The sequence below is a fragment of the Rhinolophus hipposideros genome (assembly GCF_964194185.1).
Source record: "Rhinolophus hipposideros genome assembly, chromosome: 2".
NCBI lineage: Eukaryota > Metazoa > Chordata > Mammalia > Chiroptera > Rhinolophidae > Rhinolophus > Rhinolophus hipposideros.
Window position 1 is genome coordinate 80,159,190 of NC_138048.1, and position 25,122 is coordinate 80,184,311.

Genomic DNA, 25,122 nt, shown 5'->3' on the forward strand with positions numbered 1-25,122 from the left:
CCACATAGTCACTCATTTAATTTTCACAATAACTCTTTAGGGTAGATATTCATTGTTTCATCACTATTATACAGAGGAGAAAACAGAAGCACCAAAATAAATCATTTGCCCATGATAAGCAGGTAGTCAGGTGAAGAGCCAAGACTGAGACGTAGGTGTTAAAATCTATAGTCTTGGCATCTCTGCCACAATGCCTTCCACTCAGGTGACCAATGATACCGATTTTAGCACTGGGGGTCCCTAGTTCCAGAGGACCCCTCAGTCCCAAGGAAACCAGGATGGTTGGTCACCCTATTTTCCCAGTGTTAATCCTGTTCTCTTTCATGGCAGAAAAACATTCAATACTAAAATTAAAACATAATTTATAAAAAACATAATGACTACAAATCCTTAATGGTTTTCATAGTCTTGTCTTAATAACCTTAGGGGATACAAGACACAATACATTGAAAAGGTGAAGAAGCATTTATCCAAAGATTCTTTACATGCCACTTCAGGTTTTTTTTTTCCCTTGCACAAATGTTCTCTGATCTTTATGATCAGAGAAAAGGCAATTTAGAGAGAACTTTGGTTTAAAAAATTAATGATCCATTTATTAATTCACAGATTCTAATTTAATTCCTCCTTAAACATTTAAGTTCGGCTTACAAATCTCATTATTTCATTATAAGCTTAGCAGATTTGAACAGACACTTTTAATGGCCTTCAATTAATATTTGGTTACATTTTCTAACTTAGTTAATAAACTCTTTTAAATGTTTTAGACTGGATGTATAACTTTAATACAGGTAGGCTGTCGGAGCACCTCTAGGCTCTGGGCTCTTCCTAGCTCCGGTGCCACTCTTCTTTAAGTGTGTTTTCCATACTCCCAGTCACAAGATTGTTACTCCAGGCACTGCTTCCAAAGTCTAGTCAGGAAGAAGAAGAAAAGATAAAGAGAAAAATATGTGTACCAGATGAATTCACCTCTTTTTCTCAGGGGGAAAAAATAGTTTTCCCCTAAGTGTTTCCCAATGTACTTAAACTTACATCTCATTGGCCAGAACTGTCATGCAGCCACAGATGGCTACAAGGAAGCCTGGAAAACCTAGCTTTTCAGTTGGCATATTGATACCCCAAACATAATCAGAAGTTTTTTTATACTAAAGGAGAAAAATATTTTCTATATATACTTCTGTATTGTTTCCATTTTTATAAAAATGTATTTACGTAGTGTGTGTGCGTTTAATTTAGAAAGAATTCATGTTTATGCAATGTGTGAGGGGAGGGCATTCCAGGTAGACAAAATAGATTGATCTAAATATCTAAATGTGTAGAAAATAATTCTAAAATAATTGTATTAATATTTATATATATAACTTTTACTAACAAGATTAATTGCTAAAATTATCTAGACTATTACAATAAATTTCCTATGTGACATTATTCATTGTGTTCAAGATAGTGTTCAGACTAAGCTAAGGGCTAGAACGCAGACAATTATTCATGCAGGGAAGAAACTGGGTTAATTGTTATCAGGGCATTCACTCACATCCAGGTAGATAGGAAAGGAGCTGAAAAGAATCCTGCATTAGTGCAAGTGAAAAAAAAAAATCCAGATTTGTACTTTATATTCAAAGTACTTTAAAAAAACACTGATTTGTAAATTCAGAATAGTAACATTAGAGCAACACTTGAGTACAGCAAAAACTTACCCTCAATCACTCCACAACTATTTTTAATTTTAAAAGGTTCCAGTCCTTACCCTGCATATATGTTTTACCTATTTGTAATCTCAAATGACTTCCTACTTTGTAAACTGGAAACCAACTATTACAAAAAGAAATTAATGCAAACATTTTTCTTATTTGCATAAATGAATAAACAGATGAGATACAAAGCAATGAGGTATGAGAGAAAAAAATAGTGCCATATGTTATCTTCTCAGCATGCTTTTTTTCCACCCCAAAAATTCTATGTTTGAGAGTAAGGAGACAGGGTTTTTTTTGTATTTTTTTAAAAAGCATTGTCTTTTTGTTGAAGAGTCCTTCCCATGCATTGGAAGGAAAGATTTTGGAAGGCAAAGTTCCCAAAAAAGGACTGTGGGCTCTGGTTAGAAAGAAGCAGCTGCCTGAGGCAAAGAAACAGCAGCAGCTCAGGGTGCGGGAGCCTCAGCGCCCCAGGGAAGGGCCAGAGCCCAGAGCTGACAGGAGGAAGAGGCACTGAGGGTAGGGAGGATGAGGCAGAAGCCTGAGCTGGGTGAAATGTCAGATGACCTGGGGACAAGGCACGCTTCTCACGTCAACCACTGAGTTCCAGAAAGAAATACTTTTCCCTTGTATGCCTGAGGGAAAGTAATCAATTCCAGAGTATGGCACAAAGGAAGGAAGGAGATTGGACAGAGAAAAAGTCCACCTGAAATTTCTCAGATTTGCCAGAGGAAAAAGTCCTTCGAGTTGCAATAATTTTAAAGTTCTACAGGTTCAAACAAAATCAAATTAAAATACCATTTACAAAGCCTCTCACGACGTACCTTGAATACGTGTTGGCCCTTCTGCCCACTGGTTGCGCGGGCCCCCTGGTGCCTGTTCAGTGGTTTGCATGTGTGAAGCCCTCACTGAGAACATATTCCATGACTGAGGGTACATCCGCCAAGGCTGGCACAGCCTGACCATCCTTGGAGGACGTACAAGCCTGATCAGCCCAGCGCTCTCTGTACCATCACCCTCTCACAGCATCCCGAGAGGGTTTCCCGAGTCCAATTTCTCTCTCTTTACCATCTTCCCGAGAACTGGGACTCCGTTGTTTTACGGAACACTCCAACCTGTGGCCCTTGCGACCTCATTCCTTGTCAGCATTTTAATCCAAGATTCCCGATCTCTCTCCGCTGCACTGGTGCCTGTACTGCCCCTTTTCCCTCACAGCGCTCCACGACCCCCTGCGCTGTTCCTTACACCACTGAGCCACCAGCTATGGCGCCCAGCACACCAGGCGTGGACCAAGCGGGCTCTGTCCAGCCTGTGCAGCAGTCCGCCAGGGCTGGCAAAAAGCAGGTTCTCAAACACTACAAACAACCATCTTAATAATTCTCCATGTTCATATTCGCCTCTTTCTGGCCCTTAAAAATTAACTATTTAAAAATCACGTCAGATTTTACCGGGAATATTTACTATTTTACCAGCATTTCAAACTCCGGTTGTTATGCACACATTCCACAGCAAAGTTACACCATCATTGTTAAATATACTGATTATCCATGAGCACTGTCTTCCATGGCTTTTCTCCTAATTCAGACCATTCATACACCTCACGTGCACTCACTGGTCTGCCAGCTCCTGGAGGAGGACAGGGGCCCCACCCTTCCACCACATCCAGTTTGTCTGTGTCCTAAGGCATCCTCAGGAAACAGATTTGATCATGTGATTCTCCTGATCAAAACCCTCTGATGATTTCCCATCGCAGAAGAATAAACACCAGCTGCCTCTCAAGTCGTGCCTACACCCCCAACACCACACCCCCTGGGCTTCACTCCCCACTCCTGATCCACAGGCTGTCCTTCGAGGTACTCCTGATGCACTGATTGTCCACGCACAGGAGAAGGTTTCCTGCTCCCTTGTTGTCCCAATGTGCCCTCCTCCATCCTCCAGGGGCTTTCTCTACTCTTACCACAATCTGTCCTGTGCTAAAATGATACACGAATTGGCCTCTTCCGTAAGATTGAAACCTAGGGACCAGAATTAGTGTTTCCTTCATCCTCCCACTTTTTCTCGAATAATTTACCTGTGCAGTCCGCAGTACAAAATGAGCATAGCTAATTACACACATACCTGACCTTTGAACACTCCTTCCTGTGGCAACAGCTTATTGGAGCAGGAGTGGATACTTGACTTAGGCTAGGCCAATCAGATTCTCTTCTTTCGAATTTGGAAATAACACATTCATTCTCTCTCTCTCTCTCTCTCTCTCCCTCTCTCTCTCTCTCATGTAAACACACCAAATATACTTGGAAGATCATGTAGACTTAGGACCTGACGCTATCATTTGGGGGTATCCCTGATGTGTCATGTATAAGCAGGTGAGAACAGGCAAGAGGCTTGCAGAAAGCAGAATAAAGCAGAAATAGGGCAGAGTCAGAATATCATGCCGTCAAAGAGAAAAGGGAAATGGGTGTGTGAGTCAAAGGAAGAAAAGGAAGAAGACGTTTGGCATCTTTCCAGTTCCAGTAAGGCCTAGCATAGGTTTTATGAGACTTCCCGGCACCCTGACCCTTTACATAAAGCAAACCTGGGTTAGAACTGTTTTTCCTTACAACCAAGGGGTCCCTTTTAACAACCCGGCATCGTGCTTTGCTCATTAAATGTTTATTCAATTGAAGTGTTATACAACTTTCCATTGACTAGAAGTTCTTCAAGTTGAACTGAGACTGGGCGGCCTCAAGAATACAATACATGGGTAGACCGATGTGGCTGCCAGTTGTTCCCACTGAGCTGCTCCTCCAACATGGAGGAGGGAAGGCAGAACTTTCTCCACTGCTCCAAATTGTCTCATAAATTTTCCATTAAAAAGTCAAGTCATTTCTCCAGAGCAATACACATTTATTACCTATACTATTAAAAATGAATGATTTAATATTTTATATTTTATCCCAGATTTTCAGTAATCTTAGGGTTAATTTGATATTGATTGATAGAATGAGCACTATTACTGGAAGCTACATATAAAATATTTATAAGCACAGTCCTATGGACTGAATTAGTCACAGGAGATTTGATTAAGATGTATAGAATTCTATTGTTGCTGACCTTTAGAAGTGGACCAAAGTACAGCTCCGTTATAATTGGACCCTGCATACTGGATCAGAATTGACCTACAGGAAAATCTGACCATAATTTAGACATTTTCATTTTGGAACCCCTTCCTGAATGGATATAGATAAAGTATATACTAGTCAGTGCTAAAACATGAAATACTTTAAACATGAAATTTAGCTTGCATACAACATAGAGGCTATGTTACTAGAAGCAAAGTTTAAGAACAGATTTTACAGTTGTTACCTTGTAACGATTGCTTTTTCATGTATGTGCAGTTAAATACACATGTGACTAGAAATGTAACATAATGACCGTGAAACAATGTATGCTTTTTAGCACAATGAGAAATAGAGACAAGCTTGTTGCTCTATCAAATAACAGGAAAGACGGTGTTTTGTATGTTCCTACTCTTTCCTCATTCAATTTTATGTTTTTTATATGCACATTTGTGGAGCTAGTTATATAGAGTTGAGTGAAATGCAAGATCCAGCTCATTTGGGCCCAAGAAATGGAGAATGTTAACTGTTTTCTCCACTTGGTTTCACCTCCTGCAAGGAAAAGGAGTCAGCCCAAGAAATTTGATGCAAATGCGGATTGAAGGAGATGCTGTTACAAAATGAAGAAATGCTACTCACATTGAAACCCCCCCCCCCACACACACACACACTTCTCCTTACAAAATCATTTATGAAAATCAATTTGGGTAGATTGTATGTGCTCTAAAATAAAAAAGAACATAACGCTCCAGCATTCTTCAGCTTTTTCAAATCCTTTCTACGAACTTGTTAGTCTGAAAGGTTATACAAAGTTATAGCACAGAAATGGCCAGTTTTGCAAAACCAAAGCAGAGCAGATATCCAGTCTACAGATTCACAAGGTTTCATGTCCATGAATTAGTGAACAACCCTGCGTGGTGTGAGCTGGGAATACACACTGCCCACATCTACCAGTTAACTCTCCCCTGCCTGATGATCTGATTTTGTCAAAATTGGTCAGATGAACAAGTTCTGCATTGCTGAGGCGTGTGACACTTCACTTTTTAGATCTTATTGGGTACTTTGGACCAATTGTTCAACTTGCTTCGTTATAAACCAAGATAGAGTTCAGGGAAAGGATCTGTCTAGGGTAAGAAATAATTAAAATTATCTAGTCCTTTTTATGTATGTTTCACCATAGATATATTTTTGACTTTCTCTTCTTCTTTAAGGAATATGGTACAGCATTAAAAGATCAGTTAAGTAAACTCTGGGGTATTATGAGATAGAATATTAATGGGATAATATATGCTCATTTAAATTATATGTATAGAGATAAAGAGAAGTTCTTTGATACAATAAATAAGAAATAAAAACCCTACATATATAATATGATTTTGACTACGTAAATGTACTCATAGAAAAAACAATGGAACATATTTTATAAAAATATTTATAGTGACTGTTTGGGTACCACTAAGTCATATTTTCCCTCTATTTTCAAACTTTGCAAATTCTTCTTAATGAACACACATTATTTGTTAATGGTAAAATAAGCTTAACGATGTGGTCACAAATTTACTCATTTTATGATCAGATGTCCAGTGAAAATATGACCTTCAAAAATTTCTCCATAACTGATATGATCTTTTTAATAAGCCCTCAACCCAATGGATAAGAAGAAAAATTCCAATCTGGTCAATATGGTCTAACTGATTAAATTTTTCTATGTAACTCAGTCTCTGCCTGAATGACTCAAGTAAATGCTGTTTTCCAGACCTTTCCCCGGATTTTCTCCAAGGCGGGCTGTGGGTCCACCAGTGAGGAGTGTGGCTATATGAGGTCATGGCCAGGGGGTGCAGACAGGTCCTGGAAAATATATAATGTCCCCTACATTCTCCATGGTCTAAGACAGAGTGGCAGGACCCTGCTGCTTCCTAGACTGGCTCCCAGGGAGGCACCATGGGCTCCCTGCTGCTGTCAGACACCCACGTCGGCAGCTGGTGTCACTGTGTTCTGTCTGTTCTCCTGGGTTCTCCTAGTGTCTCCCAAAGACTCAGCAATTACTGACAGCGCAGCCCACCCGAAACTACCCTACCTCCAGATTTTCCAGTTACTGTTCAGAAACCATTAACTTCTCTTTATTGTTTAACCCGGTTTAGGTTTACATGCCTTGAAACATAAAGACGGGTAATTGATTTTAATTTCTATGTTTTCAACTTAGCACTGCTAGGACAAGTCAGCATGTTTTAAAATGTTTTGCAAACTATTATAAAAGAAGAAAGGAGGAAATGAACGTGAAGGAAACCAAAAAGCCAGGAAATATCAAAATCTTGCTTCCAAAGACTTTTTTCTTCTTTCCTATGGGGCCCAAAAGAGATGGATAACAGATCCTTCATAGAGAACATAATACAAAACTTGGTCATTTGTCCCACAGAATGCCCCAGAGGCAGAATTTGGCTGGTTATTTCCTTATGGCATCATTTAATTTAATTTGTTCTTGTAGTTTTCATACATCCTAGATACTGGTCGTTTGATCCAAAGTAGCACTGTTCAATGTCACTTTCTACAAGGGATAAACATTTTCTGTCTGTACTGTCCAATAGAATAGGTATGAGCCACATATGACAAGTGAGCGCTTGAAATAACTGAGGAACTGAATCCTCCAGCCTGCCTTGCAGCTTTGAACTAAGGTTTAATGGCTAGGAGATAGAAGGAAGTGATGGACGCAACCTTTGGATCATGCCTCTAAATGGAAGGGAGTTAGCTTTTACTCTCCCTTCTGTAGACATTCCTCCTGGCATGTGAATGTAGTGGGAGTCTTTTCCACCATAAGCATGCAGCACGGAACGTTCCAGAGATGACAGAGCAACAAGATAGAATGAGCCTGGATCCCTGATACCATATTAGCCCCAGACTGCTTATGTTTAAACTATCATGGGAGAGTTAAACTTCTATCTTACTTAAGCCACTGTTAACTTTGATTTTATTACATAGCAAACAGATTCACTAACTAATCCGTATCCTATTTAACTCATCACACAATTCTACAAAGGAAAAAACGACTCTTATCATGCAGGAGAACCAGTTCCCTGAATGTCACTCATCCTTCCTCCTCAACCTGCTGGCTGTGTCTTCAAATATCTAATGAACAAAATACCAACAGGTGCTGGCAGGCATTGCACATGGATGAGCTCAGTAAGGGATTCCCGGTCACAAGGCCAGTGCTGCCACTGTGGAGCACCTATTTTGCAGCAAGGTAGCAAACCCTAGCACCAGGACAGTACCCTACCTCGAGGGTACTGACGGCCAGCTGCCTATTTGCAGGCTAATTTTACCTGACCCCTTTCATCACGTAGACTGTAGAATAGGTATTTAATTCTGCATTTGAATAGGCTTACCCTGCTCCTCATTCTTCTGCCAGCACTAACATCTGTTTACTTACTGAACATCCTAGACTCCACCATTCTTTCTTAGTCAGTATTGCCTCCAAATAGGAATTTATTTAATGGCAAAAGAAAAAGAAAAAAACGGAAGCAGTGGTGTAGTGCTCATACGGTTCTTATCCCGTACTCTGGCCGCAGAACCAAAAAATTACAAACCACTTGACTTGCAAAGGAATTTTTACACCCAATTATCAGTTATTTTCTTATTTCTGGAAAATACACCTAAAAAGCTTAACCAACACTTATCAAGTGATTATTAATTACACTTATTTTGTTTAGAAATACCTTATTTTTCAAGCTAAAATTGGACAGAAATGGTTTAAAAACAACCCCATAAAATTGGAAATTTCATATTATGATTTTTACTATTGACTACAGACAATATTGACACCAAATTTCAATATTTCATAATCTCAGAGGACCTTAAAACACTAACAGATGGACAAACAGATGGATACTAATATGGCACGATATCGTGGATACTAGATATGTACATAGATTATCTGTATAAAATATACATATTTTACTATATATGTATATCTGTGTGTGTATATATATAGTATATATACATATATATGTATATATATGTATGTGTATATATATATACATATATATATATATGTATATACCATGTTTCCCCGAAAATAAGACCTAGCCAGACCATTAGCTCTAATGTGTCTTTTGGTGCAAAAATTAATTAAGAACCGGTCTTATTTTAATATAAGACCGGGTCTTATAAAAGACCAGGTATAACATAATACAATATAATATAATATAATATAACATAATATAATACTGGTTCTTATATTAATTTTTGCTCCAAAAAACACATTAGAGCTGATGGTCCAACTAGGTCTTATTTTGGGGGAAACACGTGTGTGTGTGTGTGTGTGTGTGTGTGTGTGTGTGTGTGTGTGTGTATGCAATTTCATTTGATGGCTGAAAAATGGTAAAGTTTGTAATTATGCATTTGGAAGAATTAGAACAGTAAATTACCATCTGCAAAAGAACTAATCTTAGTTGAATAAAGTTTTTAATTTGGGGCATTATTATGATTGCATTTGGGTAACACTTATCATAATTATAGTTTCTAAGAGTACAGTTTAGTCTATTTTGTGCAAATTAACACCAAAAAAAAGGTGTTGGATTACTAGTAAAGCAGATCTAAAGAAAGTATTTCAGTGATTGCTGTTAAATGCATTACTTCTATAAAATTCAAAACATATTCCTGTTAGTTAATATAGTTCTAATCGGTATATTTTAAGTAAAAAAAAAAAAAGCACAGAATTGTTTAATGACAGCCAGCAGTAGACTTTGTTCCAAGTAAAAATAAATATGGAGGGTGGCCTGTTAGCTCAGCTGGTTAGAGAGTGGTGCTGATAACACCAAGGTTGCCAGTTCGATCCCCGCATGAGCCACTGTGAACTGTACCCTCCTTAAAAAAAAAATTGTATACATATATACATTGATATATATATACAATATGTATATATATATAGAGAGAGATGATAGATAGATGGATTTGGAGTAAGTGACACTCTTGTGAAAAGTTAATGAAAATATCCTTTTCCTGTGGGACCGGCCGGGTTGAGGAGCATGGCTTCTCTCCCTGCCATAACGTGTGCTCACCCACGGATATTACTGTACTCTAAAAAGAGGGAATCATTCGGCAAAAATGCCACTTTACCTGCTGTGTTCAAAGCTCCCATTCAACCAGATATTGTAAACTTTGTTCACACTGACTTACGCAAAAACAACAGACAGCCCTGTGCTGTCCGTGAATTAGCAGGTGGTCAAACCAGTGCTGAGTCATGGGGTCCTGGCAGAGTGTGGCTGGAATTCCCAGAGTTCAATGTGGTGGGACTCACGTTTCTGGCACCTAGGGTGCTTTTTGGAAATATGCACGGTGGAGGCTACATGTTTGCACCAACTAAAACGTGTCCCCGTTGGCACCACAGAGTGAACACAACACAGACGCCATATGCCACCTGCTCTGGCCTGGCTGCCTCAGCCTTATCAGCACTGGTCATGTCTAAAGGTCATTGTATTGAGGAAGTTCCTGAGGAAGTTCCTGAACTTCCTTTGAAAATAAAGCTGAAGGCTACAAGAAGACCAAGAAGGCTGTTTTGCTTCTTAAGAAGCTTAAGGCCTGGAATGGTAGAAGAAAGGTCTACGCCTCTCAGTGAATGAGAACTGGCAAGGGCAAAATGGGAAACCGTCGTCATATCCAGTGCAGGGAACCTTGCATCATCTATAATGAGGATAACGGTACCATCAAAGCCTTCGGAATTACTTTCATCCCTGGAATTTCTCTGCTTCATGTAAGCAAATTGAACATTTTGAAACTTGCTCCTGGTGGGCATGTGGGCCGTTTCTGCCCTTGGACTGAAAGTGCTTTTCACAAGTTAGATGATCTGTATGGCAGTTGGCATAAAGCTGCCTCCTTCGTGAGTAACTACAACCTTCCCACGCAAGAGATGCTCAGTACAGACCTTAGCAGAATCTTGAAAAGCCCAGAGATCCAAAGAGCCCTCCAAGCACCACGCAAGATTTATCACAGAGCTCTGAAGAAGAATCCACTGAAAAATCTCATAATTACGTTGAAGCTAAACCCACATCAAAAACCCTGCACCAGAACACAATTGTTTACCAGGCCAAGAATCAGAAGTTCTGGGTGGATAAAGCAGCAGCAGTGCTAGAAGCCAAAGCAGATGAGAAGGGGATTCCAGGCAAGAAGCCAGCGGTAGGGAAGAAAGCAAAGAAGGCTGTTGGCGTTACGAAGCAGAATCCTTTGGTGAGAAAAAAGGCTGCGGCTCCCAAGAAACCAGCAGCTGAGACGAAGCCCACAGAATAGAAACCCACCACAGAAGAAAAGACGCCTGCAGCATAAACTTAAATTTGTTTTTTTCCGTAAAGGTCAAATCACTTTGGACAGCTAATTTTGCATAAAAACCTGATCGAAGAGGCAGTGAGGAAAAACAAGTTAACGAACATGATTCTTCTACCAGTCTAAATAAATAGTCAACAAAAGATAGAACACTGACTCACCCTCAATATACATTTCTTTTTTATGAAGATATAATATTGATTTTTTTTCTCAGAAGTAAAAATAAAATTTTTACCTTCCTCTTGTAATTTTGAAAAACATGAAACTGAGACATTCACCAAGATATAAGTACAGGAAAGTAACCACCAAACTGAGAGTGGTATAAACAAGAGAGAGCTTACTTCTAAGCAAATGGGTATTTCTCAATTTGGTCACATCAAATCTTGAGTATCGAAGGTTGACAGGGCACAGAGCCTTGTCGTGGGCTTGCTACCAGGGTGAGATAAGATGCCTGAGCCCCCATTTCCCGCGCATGTCTTTGCTTTCAGAGGACCCTCCCACAGAAGGAATACTTCTTTTACAAGAGTCAGGGGATGAAAGAGACTAAGCCATTGAAGGAAAATGGTCATTTCCCCTGCTGTGCCACTTCCTGATACATCTGAATTCACAACAACCTGTTTCTAATAATAATATTATACTTCACTCTCAACTGAAAAACACATTAGATAGCAAAAGGCACAAAGCTTTCCTTAAGGCTCCTTGATTAAAGAAAACTTCTCCAATACCAATGGCCTAAAATAGTTTGTTGTTTCCTCCTCCTGGGGTTTTACACCTTGGTAAATGCACCATGCGAGATCCATGAAGGGGAAACGGTATGCTTGTAAAGTAAGTCTATTACAAAAGAGGACATGGGAAAGCAGAGAGAGGCAAGAGTCCTCTAACTCACACACATCTCAGGCAGATTAATTAGAAGAAAGACTTCATACTAAAGCTGAGGAACTGGACATTGATTCCCTCAAAATTTTCCATGTGGGAGTGTCCTTTGGAATGCTTTTATGTACCTCTACGTGTACTTGTACCCCAGTTTGAAAATCACTGTTATTTCAGATGTGTTAGCGATGACTAAATTTTCCAGTTACTTCATGGGTTATAGAACATGTAAAGGATATTCTGGCAGAAGTGGAGGAGTAAGCATGCTCTAGGAAATCCTCGGCTAACAGCTGTATGATCCTATAACGTTGCCTCCTGATCAATACAGGCACTCCATTTGTATCATCTCCTATTGGGCAGGGGTGGCTGCAATTCTGTGTGGGAGAGATGCACCATACAGATAGGAAAGCTTCAGATGTATGAGAAGGGTGGGCAGGCATTGTGCAGCAGACAGTTTCTGGAGTACTGTTCAGTTCACAATATTTTATGCTTCTTTGGAAACCTCCATTGATACACAGAGTTGGCATCCAGCAGTCATGTTTGTAATAAACAAACCTGTCCCCCAAGAATAAATAATTGATTCTGGGATTGACACCCAGCCTAAGCTGAGCCAGTCAGATCTTCCAAGGAATTTGAAATTTTGGACTAAAAGTCACCCACACCATGAATTGTTAGAGCTGCGTCACCTTAATGGCAGCATTCTCAAAAGATCTCCTATTCCTTGAAGCTTCCTGATTTCTGACACTCCACAGGGTAAGGTTTTTAGCAGTTCCTTGTATTTTATGCACTAATACGGCATCCTTATAGTACCATCTTTAAATTTAGTAGTGCTACAAAAATAGGTAGATCAATGAAACAGAATGGATTCCAGAAATAGACCTAAATACATATGAAAATTTAATACGTGAAAATTTAATATATGAAAATTTAATAGACCCAAATACATATGAAAATTTAATATATGGTACTTCAAAACTTAGTAGAGAAAAGAACAGTTCAACAGATGGAGTTGAGACCTCATTCCTCTTACAAAAATAAATTTAAAGGAGAGCAAACATCTCAATGAAAAATATTCTGTAAATTATGCCAGGAAGATTTTCCTCCTCTGTCTTCTTCCAAGATTTGACTCAGGTGTGATCTGGGAGGACGTCCTTCCTGGGGATATAGAACGTTTGCAGCTGACTTCATGCTGGGTGCAGATTAGGGGCCTTCCCAGGCCCCTATTTTAAGGGTTGACGTTCATAAGCTGTTGCTTTGAAGAACTGAGACATTTTTTGGCAATGCGGTTACCCCAGAAGTTAGATGACTTCAGGTGTACTGTGGGAACCACAGGCAAATACTTCACTCAGACGTAATTTTTAATGTTTATGCTTATCACCTACCTACTGGCTTCTCCATCTGTATCTCTCTTAAAGAGGCACTCTTACTCTGATCTTTGCTGTTGAGTCTGCTCTTATTTTCTAGTTGGAGATTCTGAGAAGGACGTATTAGAAAAAAAGGTTAGGACACAGTCTTTTGCAAGGCCACTGCTTTACAGCCACCAATATTTACAATAGCTTTCGTCTGGAACATACGTGTTGGCTTTTTCAAACTGTAAAATAGAGTGCCAGAACTTGGACTGCAGGCTGCAACAGAAAGCACCTTCCTGCATCTCCAGGGTGAGTCACATTCCAATCTGATTATTAATTTGGGGGGTAGGGGAGGAGATACTACTTTATAGATGGTGTTGTGTTCGTCCAGGCACAAATACCTGTTTACCTGCCTTTCTGCGATGCTAGCAGCCACTGATGTTCACTGCTTAGATTCAATAATTCATTGGGGACTGTCAAAAATGTTGATATTCAGTTCTACTCTTTCTTTTTCGCTTATTTGATGGACCACTTCCATACAGAGAAGCTTCACATCGTCTACTCTTTGCTTATCTAGTGTTACAGTTTATGTTAGAAAGGCAGGACAAATGTTTTTCTTTTATTTACCAGTTTTCAAAACAAAGAGTTGGTTCCCTAGCATCCTCCAGTGACGACCAATTTTTGTATCGGGATGAAATCACGGATTTCAATATATTTGACATGTTTTGATCCACTGCAGTTATTCTCCTGAGAGATACTCATTGTTAGTCAGTAGGAGCCAATAACAATGCCACCAATGTGATGACTGGAAAATGTTACACATTATTTTGCATATGTTCTCCCATTCTTGCCCCACATTTTTGCAATTGAACTATGAGGTCAGACAATTAAGTTCACGAACTCATCCTAGAAAGAGTGCTACATACCTCATTGTTGAATATCACTACAGTCACCTTTGAAGTACTCCCTTTGGGAAGCTCTGCACTGATGCCAGAGCCTAGTCTACCTTTTGGGTACCCTAGTCTACCCAAAGCAATTTTGGACTCTTTCTGGAATGACTATCAGAAGCATTTTGCCCTTTGACCTAAGATCTCTAAGCCAGCAGAGCATAAGGTTATGGGAATAAGAAGTAAAAATTTTGCCAGTGGGTCACTAGGGGTAATAGTGAGTAGGGCCACACCCATTTCCACCCCTACACTCATGAATCCTAGCTATGGGAGAAATAGCAACACAAGCTGGATGCTGATTTAGAGCATACACAGCCTTCTGGAGAAACGTGGCTCAGTCCTGCAAGGTACTGCCACCTACTCGATGCTGTAACTGAGTCTTCCCCACCATCCCACCAAGCCAACTGCTTCAGAACGGCGGGGAACACAGAAAGCCAGTGAATTCCACAAACATGGGCCCATTGCCACACTTCTTTTGCTGTGAGGTTAGTTCCTCGATCAGAAACAATGCTGTGTAGAATACCCCGCAGGTAAGTAAGTAAGGCCCTCTGTAAGTCCACAGATGGTAGTTTCGGCAGAAGCATTGTGTGCAGGGAAGGCGTATCTGTACCCAGGGAAAGGATCTATTCCAGTAAGAACAAAATGCTGCCCTTTCCATGATGGAAGCGGCAGTGAACGTAATGAGCTTGCTAACAGGGAGCTGCCTGATCATCCTGGGAGAGTGTCCTATTTAGGTCCCAGTGTGGGTCTCGTCTGCTGGCAGGTGGGGCACTCAGCAGTGGCCATAGCCACGTCAGCCTCGAAGAGCAGAAGTTTATGTTGTTGAGCCCATGCAGCTTCCATCCATGCCACCATGGTCACTTTGTTCAAGAGCCCACTGGGTGATGACAGGGGTGGCTGGGAGAGAGGCTGACTGGTATCCCCAGAAAGGGTCATCCTATTTACTTGATTATCAAAATCCTCTTCTACGGAGGTCACCCTTTGGTGAGCATTCACATGGGATTCAAATGTCTTCATGTTTTTTTGCCTACTCAGACAAATCTATCTGCATACCTCTTCCCCAAATTTCCTGGTCACCAATGTTCCAGTCATGTCCTTCCCAAATCTCTGACCATTGAGCAAAACCATGGGCTGCAGACCATGAATCAGTATATAATCACAGGTGTGGCCATTTCTTTTCCCAACCAAAGTGAACAACTTGGTGCAATGCTGAAGTGCTGCCCACAGGGAGGGTTTCCCTTAACCTGCAGAGATGTCCCAGAAAGGGGCTGCAGCACTGCTGCTGTCAACTCTTAGGTGGTGCCTGCATATTATGCAGAACCATCTGTAAACCAGTTCCAAATCTACTCTTCCTCTGCCAACTGACCGATTGTAGGGAACTGCCCGGGAGGTCACAGGTGCAGGCTGGAAGATAGAAGGACGCATATCAGAAGTGGGGAGCATGGGTGTTTGGGCCATGTCTTCCTGTAACGTGTGCCTTCAGGGCACACTTGTGTTCAATCACATGTCTACCACTTCCTTTTGATGATGGAATGCTGCTGTGCACACAGAACTTGACCGCTTCGTGGGTCAGATCACACCCCAGCTCACGATGGGCAGCTCAGATCACATGGTAACTTGGGAGCTCACAGTCAAGCATTCAAACCATACTAAGGCCCAGGAGCAGGCCAAGAGCTTTCCTCTCAAAAGGACAGCCGTCACCTACAGAGGATGGCAGGGTTTTGCTCCCAAGTCCTAAACACCTACGCTGTGGTACACCTCTAGGGACCTTGCCAAAGTCTCCAAACAGCACCCTACCTGCCACCGCCAATTCCAATACCATTGGATCTTCTGGATCAATGGCCCAAGCAGCAAAACAGCTTGCACAGGAATCTGGACCTGTTGCAGAGTCTTCTCTTTTCTGGACCCCACTCAACACTAGCAGCTTTTCATATAAGCAAATAAATGGGCCAGAGGAACTCACCTAAATGAGGAATATGTTGCCTCTGAAATCCAGAGAGACCCACCAGGCATTGCAACTCTCTTGGTTTTAGGATGGGCCAAAGGCAACAATCTAACCTTCATATTAGAAGGAATACCTTGACATGCCCCATACTACTAGATCCCCACAAATTTCACTGAGTTTAGGAGGCCCTGTATTGTTGTCAGATTTATGTCCCAATTAATCTCTGCTAAGTGAGCCCGTATCGATAAATTTGGCCGGATCCAGCTTTGTTTCTTCTACCATTATCCCCCACCTCAATACTCACTCCTACCCATGTTCTCTACATTTCTGTCTGTAGCAATGAGAAAACTCAATTAGTTCTTTTGGAGTGTAGCATACCTCCCTGTGGGTCACACTTCGCACCACACTTCCAGGAGCCTGCTGCTGGGACTTGAGTCTAATTATAGGTCTAGGTCTAATTATAGCAGAGAGGGGTAGAGGGGATGGGTCCAGAGGACAATCGGCATTCTCATGTGGCAACTGCCTCAGGGGAGGCCAGCAGTTTCCTGATGTGACAGGGTTAATCCCCTCAAATAGGGGTAGAGAACCACTTTACTGGGGGTCAGGAGACTGCTTCCATTGCGGGTATGGAGGCCTCTTCCACTGGCAAAGACGACTCATCAGAATTTAGGGGCTCAATGTCTCCAGCTTCATCAGGGTCTTCCCATATGTTCCCATTACAGTTTACAAGATCCCCTTCTATCCCAATCAACACCCTCACTTTAACAATAGACACCTTGCTGTGGCTGGGACTTTAACTTGTCTTATGATTCAGCCAATCAGAGGATGAGATTCTGCATTTGATTTTCAGCCTCTCAGCCCAGCAGCTACAGGGGATTAGAGTTCTTCAGGCACATATAGAAGTTTTTGGATTCCTTATGTGGTGCCTGTGCTGGGAATCTGAATCCCTGAGCTCCAAGTTTCCTTCACTATTTTGTCCAGCAACATTAGGAGCAATGAGCCAACCTCATTATATTTGTCAGATTTCCAAAAATGTTGAAAAGGATCATATACAGTCACCCAGCTCCTTGCTTCTTATAACTGGTTGTCTGGGAGTGTCCTGTGCAGACAATGTGTGTATCTGCAGCGCCAGATCATGCCAGGACTATCACTGCTCTCTCCACTACTGAAATAGAGTTAGTAGTATCTTTTAATCTAATCGGATTGGAAAGCCATTTCCAGAAACCCCAGAACTAATTCAGAAAACTCATCCTTCACACTCTGTTCCTCTAGAACCACTCTCAATTCCAAAATCTCTACTAGTCTGGGTTCTCCAGTGAAATAGAACCACTGGGTACACCACGGCACAGTCAAATGGACACATAAAACTAACCACCGTATCTACTGGTGCTTAACAAGTTATTCCGAAACTTAGCAGCTAAAACAGCAAACATGTATCCTGCTGTGGGTCAGGAATCAGGTATAGCCGAGAGTCTCTTAGGAAGCAGCAATTAAAGCTACAGTTATCCCAGGGCTTGAGTGGGGATGGAGGTGCTTCCAGCTCACTCATGTAGCTGTTTTCAAGTCTCAGGTCCTACGTGGCTGTTGACCAGAGATCACATTCTTTCCTGCGGCATCTCCATAGGGCTACTCACAATGTGGCAGCTTGCACCCCCACCCAAGCGCAGGGCTCAGAGAGAAAGAGAACAAGAGAGACTCCAGTTTTTTTGTACCCCAATTTTGGAAGTAACATGACATCACTTTTACCCTATTCTATTGATGAAAAGCAAGTCTTTAAAGTCCAGTCACACTCATTTACATACATGTAGAACTCTGGTTGTAGCTCTCAAATAGCTACAGGAGGGCAGAAGAGGACTTGGAAAGCCACATACAGGCGACAGTATAGGTTTCTCCTAGAAGGGCAGTGGAATTTTAATGTGGGGGGAGGCAAGGTGGAGTAGAGATGCAGGGGAAGGAATGGTGGTGATAAGAAGGGCTTTTCACACTTTCATTTTATTTGTACTGTTTGAATTTTACCAGAACGAATTAAAGTATTATATGTGTAATTGAAAAAAAATACGAATCCAGAAAAATCCTCACTGGAGTCCATAAAACATACTCATGTATTATAACAGAAAAAAAAATTTTTTTTAAAGAATGAAAATGGCCTATCACGGAAATGTTCTTTTATTGAAAGAAAATTCTTAAGAATATCTATCGCGTATATTAGGGGCTACATGAGAAGGTAAAAAAAATCAGTGACCTTCTCAGTTAGAATTGATTCTTCTAGGTTTAATGGGGCTCTAGTAGTGGCTTTTAATCTTTTTTTATTAGATAACGGCTGGAAGTACCTACTCAGGCTGTCAGGGGGAACTAGGGGGGCAAAGGGCAGGAGTTAAATGGAGAACCTCCTTTATATGATAATTTTTGAGAAAAAAAGGTTTTTGCATACTCCCGAGATGAACTACAATTTTTCACTGAGAGACCAGGAGGCTCTTGGGAAATAAAATGTGGTAACAATAATAAAGTCATGTAACACCTTTTGAATGGGCAATGTGCCAGGCTCTGTGCTAAATATACTTTACATGCATTATCTCATTTAGTCCTGACACCCCAATGCAAAAGACACTGTAATAGCCCCATTTTTCAGAGTAGGAGAGGTGAGGTAAATGGCTCAAGGTCACACAGCAGTAAGTGGTTCCACCCTGATTCAAACAGAGGTCTGAGGCAAGGTCCTTGCTGCCCCCAGTGCCCATGAGAAAGGAGGCCTGCCAGCAGGAGGCCACTCTGACCTCTTGAACAGGAGCAGACTGCCTGGCAGGAAGGATGGAAAGTGATGAGGAAACACAATTATCTCCATCTCCATCTGTTACTCTTCAAAGCACCTACCTGCCCAGGATTTGATCTCCAGGTCTAGGGCCTGCCTGTCTTCCTGCCACATCCCAAGTTGAAGGATTTGGTCTTACTCAGGCTCTAAGTCAGCACCCAGGAGGGCCAGCACTGGAGTACAGGCACACTGAGAAATAGTGCGGGTTTGGTCGCAGACCATGGCAATCAAATGAGTCATAATCTTTTTTCTGGTGGAGGGTTTTGCCTTCAATTTGTTTAAAAAAATCCAACATCTATGAAGTACAATAAAATGAGGTATACCTGTACATACTTAATATTATTACAGTGAGAGATTCCTCAGGCACCAAATAAGGAAATGAATGTTTTCTTCTATCAAGGTCCCCCAAACCAAGACCAACAGGAAAAAAGGGGGGCCTCCTATGAATAAATCAAACATGCTTTATCCACTAGAGGGGTGTGCCTATTAAGCAGGATAAAAAGTATATTGAGTACATTTACAGTACAATTAATTGCCTCGTTTTACAACTGAGAACTCCAAGAGCCAGAAAGGAAAGCGAGGCATTTGTGGACTTTCTACCAAGGAGGGTGTAGCTGGGAGTAGAGAGGCCAGTCCTCCTGGCTCCTCACTTACTTCTCTTTTTCATCCTGTGTCAGGAGAAGGCCTTAGGTCTTTCTGGCTGAGATAAGTGGTGGTAGAGTTAACAAAAGTGCCAGCTCCATCCAGGGCAAAACAAACTACAGGTGAGCAGGCTGGGGTGGAAACACAAAGAAAAACAGGAAATCATTTAGGAGCTGGAGGATCCGAACAAGGGCACCTCCTCAAAGTCAGAAACACAGAAGCGGATCATTCACTGTGGCCAGGTCATACCCTGCCTGCCAGGGCCAGGACCACAGTGCGAAGGAATGAAAGTATTACCAGCTGACACGGGCTGAAAAGCTACAGGGCAGTTAGAAAGAAACGCACTCACTAGGAAGGGCTTAAATGAAGACAGCCAAGTCTTGGGAGATTTCCCAGGCCTGGGGAAAGGAACAGACGAGGAGTGAGTCAGGGGAGGAGCAAGCCTCTTATGGAAACATGTCTAGGGCTCTGTCCAAGGCAAGGTCAACTTAAGGTCATTGCTGGGTCAGAGCTACAGCTAGGATGGTAACCCACATTTCCAGGGACTCTGAGGGCAAAGCTTTGGCTGGGGGATACAGCCGCGATTGAAAACGAAAAGGCCTACAGTAGCTAGAGGGATAATACAAATAAATGAAGTGAGCTTTCCATCCCTTTCCATCCCTCTCCAAAATAGTAATAATAATAATAATAACTACTGACTTGAAGGAAGATGGATTTCTAGGTTGCCACTAATTCGAGCCTCATGTCACAGTTGATAGCACATTTGAGAGTGATGGAAACTGGCAGAAAGCAGCCGCTGTTCAGTTTCGGCAAAAGTCTGAGCTGCCAAAATGTAGACTCAATATTGCTAGCTTTCCAATTTCCCAAGAGACCCTAGAAATTTAGACTTTTGTGTGTAACCTCCTGAGTTGTAACTGTTGGCAACACATTTAAGTATTTTAAACCTGTGTGGACCAGGCAAGACCTGTGGCCACGTGGAGCACCCCAGGGTGCAGGTTCTAGCTTCGAGCGATGGTGTGTGCATGGGGTGGGGTTTACATTTATTTCCAAGAATCACAGGAAACAGGCTCTGCTTCCTTAAGGGCCCTGAGGCAGATCTCCTCCAGCTTGGATGAAAGTTAATGCAGGTACAATTCTCTTATCTCCATTGAAATCCTTATCCTTATCACCGGACAGGTTTTGGAATTCAAAGGTTTTCAGATTTTTCCTTTTCAGAATTATAGGGCCCATGCCACACAGCATGTCAAGAGAACTCGGAGGCAGTGCCCAATCTTTTTCTGCAGAAAATCATACAAATATTCAGAAATCAAGTGAGATAAATAAATAATATAAATAATCTCACATAAATTCTAGTCAAGTTTTGCCACCAAATAAGATCATAGTTGTAGTTGTAAACTTATGAAAGAATTTTATTTTAAAAATTGTTGGGATTTCAGTACTGACAGGAGATTGTGGACCTATTACAATGGGGAGGTACGCGAATGAGTAATGGGTACATACTCCATTAATTTATCAACTTATATAGAATTTACGCCTGATTATAGCCTTCAGAAAATACTTTTGTATCTGAGCTAACTTGGGACATGCCTCCTATCTCCACTTTGCCCTCAGGGGAGGGGCAGTGCTTTACCCTTTACCTGGGACAGGTCCTTCCCTTAATCCCCCCAGCATAGCTGCCAAGGGCAGGCAGGGAAGCTTCACGGAGGTAGTCACTTCCAACTGCTCTTAGAAGTGGCATCTGAGAGATGCCACCCTCCAGTGGGACCCTGCCTTGACTGCCTCCCTGCTCAGCTCCCAACTATCTTGATGCCTCAAAGTTCACACCTAATTCTCAATGAGGATCCAAACCAGGAAAAAGTTCTCCTTCCTTTCTAGTTCCAGCCCCTCCTCCTTCCTCAGGTTTTGCAACTCAGTAATTTATAACTACTATTCCGATGGATTATTGCCAGTGGAATTATGTTTCCCTTTGAAAGAATCCTGACCCTAACCCCCAGGGCTATGGTTACCCTGAGCTCTACCCGCTCCCAACCTTTAGGATGATTATAACATAAGAGCAGCCAATATCAGCACATTCCAGGGATGGAATGTTAATGGCTGTATGTATCCACAATCTACTCTGTCCGAAATGGACCACGTCCAGGTCATTTCTTCAAAGTCCTAGAGAAAGATCAGGTGTGTGTATCTCTCCTGCAGCTTTAGGGTTCTGCTCCTGAGTCTCTGTGTGCTACTTCACAAAGAACAACACATACACATCCCCAGTGATAAGAACGAAACAGAGCACAATCTAAATCCAAATATGGAAAATAATCCCTTGTCCTGTGGAAGAGACACAATTCGGCAGGGTCTTGGCTTTGCTAAATACCACTCTGTGGCAAGACATACCAGTTTACAACATAAAGCACATGGATTAGCTTCTCAACCCAACCCTCTCTACTCTGGTAGCCTCAGTTTCCCTCAGGAACAAGACTCTTGTGTCTCTACAGATAGCTGCATTCAAAACATCATACCCAAAGACAGATGGAAGTCTTTCCTCCCGATGAAGGCTACTGTTGAAGATCTCCTGTTTCTGGACTACTGAAGGTTTACTCTCAACACATTGTGTGTGTGTGTGTGTGTATGTGTGTACTATATTGTAATTCATAATTTGTTGGGTGATAATGTGTGAATATCCTATTGCCCAATAATCCTCAAACAATCTTTCACCTAATAATTTTAGCATCTACTGATGATCCTTGCCTAAATTATTACAATGGTGTTTGGAAAATGGTGATTTTTCTAATTCTATAATTGTTTTCTATATTTAATAACTGGCAGGCTTTGAAAGAAGAAACCTCACCTCTATCACCACCTTTATTTTGAGTGTCACTATGGACTCATGGGTTCTTTCCTGACACAAGATAATGTAATCCATTACCATCATTATTCTCTTTGATGTTCAACTTATCACAGATTTGGCTAGTGGGAACAACTAAGCTAGCTCCTATATCCTTTCACATAACTTTGACTTTGAGCACTTCCACACTTTTGTGCACAAGTGTTTCCAACTGACAGTGTGCTTCCCATATCCCAGATTTGGAATCAGCCATTTCTCCAAAGAACCTGGGTTCCTTTCACTGGAGAATAGTATTTAGAAATTAGCATCTGCATACTAGGTATGCCCAATGTTACTGGAATGTTATTGTTTCTAAGCTTTTGCAGGAGACAGAGCTAGAAAATAAAAATGTTAAAGAACTATGAGTTGATACCACTATCTCCAATTCAAATCAAATCAAATTCTTAAAATCATGGTTCTTCCTACACTTCTCCTATTCCAACTGGTATCACCCTTCTTCCACAGGGAGAAAAAAAACCTCCTGGTTTCCAATAATTTTCTCTAACTTATAATACTTACAAAATAATTTCAGAACTTCTTCACTGATATCATTAAAAAACCTACTAAGAAAAGATCAGTATTTCTTTGCAATTCATTTTGTATTTAAAATACATTCTAGTAAGGGAGTACTGTACTCCAAAGTTAGTTGAATTAATTACTTTTTCTGTGGAGTTATGATATCAATATCATAGTTTCATTAATTAGGTTAATTTGTGGCTATTTGTGTTCAATATTAGGATTTGCTTTTTACATTTTTGTTGGTTTAATATGCAAAACATTTTCATGGTTCAAAAATCAAAATGTATAAAGAGGCAAGCTCAGAGAAGTTGCACTCATTCATTTTCAACATTTTCATTAGTTTCTAGTTTATCCTCCTTATATGTCTTTTTTGTTTTTTTAAACAGTAAGCAAATGTATATCTAGCCTTAATTTCCCCTTTTCCATACAAAAATGTTTATAATATACTCTCTTATACCTTGCTCTTTTTCATCTACTATTCCTTGAAAACACTCCGTATCAGTTCATAGAGATCTTTGCTGCATGGTATTCCATTGTTTGTACATACCATCATTAATTCAACTAGTTTTAGTTACATGGGAATTTAGGTTTTTCTCTATTTCTTCCATGAAAATTGATTTGTTTAAACTTTTATCCCCACTAGGGACAATTTCGGGAATTTTTATTTTCCAAGGAAATTATTTCAACTAGGTTTTTAAATGTATTTGCATTAAGTTATGCAAGATCATCTCCTAAATGTTTAAATTTTCCTGTTGTTTCAATACTTATATCTTCCTTGTCATTTCCTGTTTTGTATAGTTTCTCTTTTTTATTTTCTTGATTAGATTAGCTGGTAATTTGTCTATTTTTTCCCCCAAAGAACTATTTAGTTTACTTTTTCCAAAGATTCATTTACTAGTTCATTTATTTTTCCTTTTCCGATCATTAATTTCTGCTTTTTCAATCTTTACTACAGTTACACCTCATTTTATTGTGCTTCACAATATTGCCCTTTACAGATACTGCAATTCTTTCAAATTGAAGGTTTGTAGTGACTTTGCGTTGAGTAATCATTTTTCCAACAGTATTTGCTCTGCTCGTGTCTCTGTCTCATTTTGGTTATTCTTGTGATTTCAAACTTTTCATTATTATATTTGTTGTGGTGATCTATGATCAGTGATCTTTGATGTTACTTTCCTCATTGTTTTGTGGTGCCATGAACCACGCCCATGTAAGACTTGTGTGTGTTCTGAGTGCTACACAGACTGACCGATCTCCCATCTCTCTCACTCTCCTTGGGCCTCCCTATTTCCTGAGATACAACGATATTGAAATTAGGCCAATTAATAACCCTACAGTGGCCTCTAAGTGTTGAAGAGAAAGGAAGAGTCTCATGTTTCTTACCTTAAACCAAAAGCTAGAAATGATTAAGCTTAGTGAGGAAGACGAGTTAAAAGCCAAGACAGGCTGAAAGCTAGGCCTTTTTCATCAAACAAGTAGCCAAGTTGTGAGTGCAAAGGAAAAGTTCTTGACCGAAATTAAAAGTGCTACTCCAGTGAACATACGAATAATAAAAAGGCAAAACAGCCTTTTTGCTGATATGGAGAAAGTTTTAGTGGTCTGGACAGAAGGTTAAACCAGCCAGAACATTCCCTTAAGCCGAAGCCTAATCGAGAGCAAGGCCCTAACTTCTCTTCAATTCTATGAGGCTGAGAGAAGTGAGAAAGCTGCAGAACACAAGTCTGAAGCTAGCAGAGGGTGGTTCCTGAGGTTTAAGGAAAGAAGCCATCTCCATAACATAAAAATTCAAGGTGAAGCAGCAAGTGATATAGAAGCTGCAGCAAGTTATCTAGAAGATCTAGATAATTAATGAAGGCCGCTACACTAAATAATAGATTTTCAATGTAGCAGGAAAAGCCTTATATTGAAAGAAGATGCCATCTAGGAGTTTCATGGCTAGACAAAAGTCAATACCTGGCTTCAAAGCTTCAAAGGACAGGCTGACTCTCTTGTTAGGGGCTAATACAGCTGGTGACACAATGTTCATTCACCATTCTGAAAATCCTAGGCTCCTAAGAATCACGCTAATGCTACT

General features: G+C 40.8%; 1 protein-coding gene and 1 pseudogene across 2 annotated transcripts in view; one reads left to right on the forward strand and one right to left on the reverse strand.

Moving 5' to 3' along the window:
• LOC308510200 (uncharacterized protein) overlaps positions 1-25,122 on the reverse strand; it is a gene marked incomplete at its 5' end in the record, with an annotated part of 36,509 nt that continues 11,387 nt past the window's right edge. The window contains one exon of the mRNA XM_081079312.1: positions 1-908. The remainder of the gene's footprint in view (positions 909-25,122) is intronic.
• Positions 9,765-11,101, forward strand: LOC308510195 (large ribosomal subunit protein uL4-like; annotated as a pseudogene). The gene has a single exon. The product of its transcript is annotated as a large ribosomal subunit protein uL4-like (transcript).